At 29.9% G+C, this 6,531-nt stretch overlaps 2 non-coding genes across 2 annotated transcripts; both read right to left on the bottom strand.

Moving 5' to 3' along the window:
• Positions 1–75: 75 nt before the first annotated feature.
• On the bottom strand, positions 76–154 carry LOC114264665 (small nucleolar RNA R160). The gene has a single exon (XR_003630079.2). It is a non-coding gene; the product is annotated as a small nucleolar RNA R160 (small nucleolar RNA).
• A 967-nt stretch (positions 155–1,121) lies between these two features.
• On the bottom strand, positions 1,122–1,201 carry LOC114323435 (small nucleolar RNA R160). Its single transcript, XR_003651147.1, has one exon. It is a non-coding gene; the product is annotated as a small nucleolar RNA R160 (small nucleolar RNA).
• Between the last annotated feature and the right edge of the window lie 5,330 nt (positions 1,202–6,531).

Genomic DNA, 6,531 nt, shown 5'->3' with positions numbered 1-6,531 from the left:
ACAAGAAGACTCGGGATAGATAATAACCAACAAATGCACTTAGTTATTCACCAACATAATTGAAACATGTAGCAAAGCAATCAGAGAACTTTGAAGACCATTAATGCTACGATTCCACATTGGAATTCAGATCAGAAATCTTCATCATTTTGGTTTGCTTTTCCTAGGGTAACCGGTAATGGCCCAGAGAAACAAGAAAAGAAGAAAAATGGCCACCGATACCTAAAACCTTGTTGCTTTTGATTTTAAACACTTTAGCAAGGTATAAAATCAGTGACCAAATAGCACCTTTGTCAAACTAATGAAAAGCGTGGATATTTTCAAAATGGTAACAAAATTTCAAACCATTTGACAATGAGCAAAGTTCAATCAGCAATTTTTACAAGTTTAATTGTCACAGATAATATTTTTTTCCATTGTCATTATAGAGGACAAATTGCAACGCAACAAAAATGTCAAATATACCAGTCAAGCCATAAAGCGGTAGTGAAAAAATTACTCTTGTGAAGCATTCATATATCAAAGACTAACAATCCATCAATAACACTAAAAAAAAAAATCATTAAATTAACAAATAACATGTATTCACTAGAGCTAGCAACTATGATAACCGAGAGACAGCAGTTGCATCCTTATCACTGCAATTACTGAGATTTACAGACTTTACCGTATACTAAGAAACAAAATTTCATGGAAGCACACCCCCAATAACCTAAAACCGAAAAGGTTACCAAAATATATAGGAATATAATCAAGCACCCCAATAAAAATAATCACCTTGCATATCCCCTAGACGGAGTAAAATAAGTTACAAAAAATTGATTCAAGTTTCCATTTAACCAAAAATACAACACATTCTAAAATAGTAAAATCAAACCAAAGCAATCAAAGAACTTGAAGACCATTATATATATATATATATATATATATATTTATGTTCCACATGGCAGCTTCAGATTAAAAAACATCATTTCACTTGGCTCTTTGTTTTTTCAAGTCATCTCTAGCACTACCCAAAAACCCAATAATGAATCAAGACATTTTCATAATTGCATTCAACAATGAAAGTACAATTATAACTAACTAGGCAATCACATACTAAAATAGTAAAATCTAAGCAAAGCAATCAGAGAACTTTGAAAACCATTATATATATGTGTTCCACATAGAGCTTCGGATTAAAGAACTTCATCATTTTGCTTCGCTTTTTGTTTTTTCAAGTCATTTTCTAGCACTATCCAAAAACCCCCAATAAAAGAAAAATCGAAACTTTTTGGAATATTAGCCTAGAAAACAAGAATCGAAAAACCCAGATTCATATGATCTAAAAAACAGAAAATAAAATAAAACTTTTACACAAAGAGCAAAGTAGAAATGCGTGATCAACTCGGCAAACATAGTCAAATGCTTGTGCAAATCATCGACAAAATTAGAATAGTTCACAAGATTTACCGTTTTTTGTGATTTTGTTTCTAATTTATCGAAACAGTTTATATAGATTTGTCGATATAATCAATGTTCTTCTCTCTTTCTCTCTCATGGCGGCTTTTCTATGGTGTAAGGTTTTTATATATGGATATGGAGATTTTTAGGGTTTTGGCTTTAGGGCGGACCGTCACGATCGATGACTACTTCGACGTCGTATTAGGGTAAGCAAAACAGAAAGCGACGCCGTTTATAGTTGCTGCGCCTTGATTTGCACAGTAGAGAATCAGCATAAGCATCGTTGTATTAGTAGGTGATTGGCATGTACTAAAAAATTATATTTTTTATATATATATATATATTTATTTGAGTCATATTAATTAATATTTATCAATATATATTTTTTATTTTCTATCAACTTTTTTTATTTTTCTATATATTTTTTTTTATATATAAAAATTAAAAAATATACTTATTTACAACATCACAAATCACCCCTTAATTTAGGGTTATATTAGCCAGATAAGGTATAAAATCACCATTACATGAGGCTAGTTATAACAAAATAAATTTTGACATTATTTGTTTATAAATTATATATTATTTTATTATTTAGTTTAAAAAAAATATGATAATTTTCACTAAGTAGTCAACCATTCAATCATTTACTTATCGATCACCCAATAGATAATTTTCACCAAGTAGTCGATCGCCCGATCATTGACTCGATCGACCACTCAATAAAAATAAATATTTTATAAAATTAAATTTTAGAATAAACAAGTTGATGAAATGTGTAAATAAAAAATGCTAGCTAAAATACAAATGTAATAATTTTATTATAATTTGATTTAAATTTACTCAGTTTGATCTGAATGCTCTAATAATAAACGAAGGTGAAAACAATAGTACAATATTTTTTTTTTTTTTTCAACAAAAAAGCATAACAATTACAAAGTGAAAGTATGATAATTATTACATAAAATTATTAAAATAATTGCATATTATTGTTCAGAAATAATAATTTAGAATATGAAAAATGGTGAAATTATGAAAAGCACAATTTTAAGAAATTTGCATTCTTCAAATAGACTTGGAACACAATTTGCACAAAGTAAATTATCTTCATTCTTCAAGTTTGAACCCATAAATTTAAGATCAATAAAAGTCCAGTGATAAGTCTTCAAAAAAATTTCAAATAAATGAAAAAGTTTATAAAATTATTTTTTAATGTTGTAAAATTTATGTAAATATTTTTTTAGAGGCATACTGAAATAAAATTTCCCCATATAAATATAATAGATACACTTCGCAATATTATTTAATTTCAAAATGGAAATTAAGCAACAGAAACACATTTATGTTTGGTTTGGCTTTCAAAAACTTGTTTCCAATTTATTTTTTTTAATATTAAAAATTAATTTGGTGAAAGAAATAAAAAAATAAAATTGTTACAAAATTTTATCTTTTGGGAGGTTACAAATAATTTATAAAAATTTACCTCAAATTAATTTCTATTTAAAAATAAATAAATCTAAAATTGTTTTCTAAAAAACAAACCAAACAAGGGGCCATCATCTCCGGCCCTAAAGCTCCATCTCCCGCAATAGCACTGAAAGCAGGTTTAGTCCAACTTTGCCTGGGTTGGGCTTATTAGTCTGGGCTTTGGGCTCGCAGTCGAAGTGACCCAATGGGCCTCAGCATTGAGTTACTTCACTACATTACATGCATGCATAGCATTACCGAATAATTATTTCATGATTCCGAATCAGTGGTTGATTTCATTTTCGAAATTAATTCGATGGGAAAATAAGAAAAATTTTAAAAGCACTCATTATTTTTAAAAAAAAATTGGGGCAAAATAGTTTTAAAATATAATTTTGATGTTTATTTTGACCAAACTAGTTATTTTCTAAAAAATAGTATCTAAAAACGAAGCTAAACTTTCGGATAATTCATAGTTATCCACCTTGGACAACTTTTACCTTGCCAAGGAAATAGTTATTTTAAACCACCATTTTTTTTTTTTTTTTTTGTCTCAGTTGTGTGTGCATAATTTGTCGCCTCAAAACAAAAAAAAATAGTTTCGCTATTTTAAGGTGAAAGCTTACATAAAAATTCTATAATAGAAATTGCTGCTTTATTATCTATATTTTATTTTGGGTTAAATATTTTGGTTGTGCTTGGTAGTTGCTGCTTTGTTTATTTTTTTTCGTTGTTTTGTATCACAGAATTACATAATAGCATATTATTTACTTTCATTAATTTCTTGACAATTATCTCCATTTAAAAAAATTAATCATAAATATTCATGTAAAAAAGTGATATAAAACAGTAAAAAAAATAGATAATGTATAACATCTCACAATTAAAATTTCAAAGTGTTTTTCACTAATGATAGAGAGCAAAGTCATTGTTCATAAATGCAAAGTATACCATACTGAGAAACTAGCAAGTGAAAAAGGTTGACACTGTACTTGCAAAATGGCCCAATGCAAAGGGAATTCAGTGGAAATTAGCAAAGTCCATATCTAGTACTATCACCGCCTCTAAAGTTTTGTCGCCTACAATATGGTAGAGATGTCATGTACACACCCTATTCAATACGTTTCCATATAGCACTTGCCCAAATGTTGCTTTGCAGCACATGAAAATTAGCTTAATCCAACTTTCATTAAAAAACTGTCATGAAATCTTATACAAGTCATTCATAAGCAACCAAAGTATGTCCCCATCTCAAAAGGTCGCCACAACCACTTGAGGAATTTGAATAACCCCAACAAGCTATCCCTACCCATCTAACACTTCTCAAACACCAATTTAGTAAAACTAGTACCATATAGAAGTTCAAGCTTAAAGTGAAAACTTGGTGTTTATGTCACAAATTTTCTCTATTCCTAATTATCTCTTGGACTATCTCTATGTACCCACAAGAGTAATTATAAATAGATATACAGAGAGATTTATAAATGATGATATATAAAAAGTTAACACACCTAATATTTTTTTCAATTGCACACATAGTGTGCTCACCCTTCTAATTTATACTATGTCAACATTTACTTGATATGGACAAAATTGTGAAACGCTTTTTACATACCTAAATTACTCCTATCAGCGCTTCTACGTAACTCGAAATAGAAGCGGCCTGAAATGGCTCAAATTCAAAAATGACGTCGTTTTTGAATTTTTTTTTTTTCTTTTTCGTTTCTCTCTGAAATAGAGAGGGAAGAGAAGAAAGAGAGAGGAAGACAGAATAAACAGAGAAGATGGAGGGGGAACCGAGAGAGAGAGATACAACAACAACAACAACAACAACAACCAACAATTACAAAAAACAAAAACAAAAACAAAAACAAAAAACAAAAAAAAAAAACATAAATGTAGAATCTGAAAAAATTTCAACAACGCATCATCATCAACAACAACTAACAATCATCAACAAATTTTTTTTTTTTCCTTTTCAACATCAACAACAACCAACAATCACAAAAAATATATATATATGTAGAATCTGAAAAAATTTCAACAATTTTTTCTTTCTTTTTCCTTCATCTTCATATCCAAATCCACTAGGAAAAAAAAAAAGAGTAGAGAAAATAGAGACTTCGATAGTGGTGGTGGTGGATCTACATTCACATCATCATCAACAACAACCAACAATCACCACAAAAAATTAAAAAAAAAATTGTAAAAAAAAAATTGTAGAATCTGAAAAATGCGAGAGACTCACCAGCAGATCTGCAGATCTGGACGACAATACCCACTGGCGCCACCACCGGCAGAGAGAGAGAGAGAGACGCCGCCATCACTGTCTCCTGTGTGTGTATGCACAGATCTGTGAATACACACACAGATCTTCCTTCTCTTCCTCCTCCACCATCACCTCCATCGCCGTCTTCTTCTCCGCCATCACCGTCTTCTTCTTTTCCTTCTCATTCTCTCCATCTTTTCTCATTCTTCTCTCTCTCTCTCTCTCTCTCTCTCTCTCGCCTCTTCTCTCTCTCGTTCTTCTGTCTGTATTCGAAAGCAAGAAAAAGAAAAGAATACTCAAAACGACGTCGTTTTGGATATTCGAGCCACTTCAAGCCAACTTTTTTCAAGCTCCGAAGTATTATTCTTATTCCTATCTACCAATAACAACACTTCACTCCTTTGGATAATCAGTGGGTAGTGAGAGAAAAAATAGGAGTATGGGTATTTATTTTAGCTGAGAAAATATGGATAGTTAAGCGAATCTTTTTGGTCAGTTTGAACTCAAAAAAATGCAATGGTGACACACATATTGCGTGTATAACCACGAGTAGTATAAATATACATGGGATGTTGTGGCACAAGGTATGCACATTTGTGCATAATATAACTGAATCAGCTACATAAATTGATTATTTTGAATAGGAAGATTTTTATAATTTTACTATTATAGGTAAGAAAAAAATAAAGTAAATATAGTTAAAATAATTTTGAAATTAAAAAAGAAAAGAGGAAAGAGTATAGTATAGTATAGTATAGATGTATATGTCTTTGTATTTATCAAAGCTACTTACTCGTACTATATGCAAGGAAAACGTGATGGAGATCAAGATTTATCGTTATCATAGGTAATAAGAAAAAAAAAAAGCGCAAAAGTTATCTAAAGATAAGTTGCATGTAAAATATCCAAGAACAATGTTCCTCTTTGATTTGGACAATCAATTCATTCAAAGTAGTGAATTGATGTTTAACAAACTTTTAATCTAGCTTTGTTATATTTTGCAGCTTTGTGCATGGTTTGGTCAATGTGGGTTCTTCGATTGACTATGACATTAGGTGATTAGGACACATAATTAAAAAAATTGAAAAATTGTTAATAATTCTTGATTTAATGCAGTGTTATAAATTTGAAGTACTTAAACTTTTTGCGTAGTGAATTGTTATGGAATGAAAAATGTTGGATTGTTTTAATCTTCTAATTTTGTTGTGATCATGTTAATCAACAAACTATGTAAGGGACAATGGCCTGTAATAATTTACATCGAACAATTTATTTTAAGAATATTTTTTTAAATATTTTTTCAAAAGTTGTTCGGCCTTTTCTCCCCTCTTGAAATTTTGTGAACCTGGTCA

The sequence above is a fragment of the Camellia sinensis genome, chromosome 5 (genome assembly GCF_055761805.1).
Source record: "Camellia sinensis isolate YWXY chromosome 5, ASM5576180v1, whole genome shotgun sequence".
NCBI lineage: Eukaryota > Viridiplantae > Streptophyta > Magnoliopsida > Ericales > Theaceae > Camellia > Camellia sinensis.
This window is presented reverse-complemented; position numbering and strand designations above follow the sequence as displayed.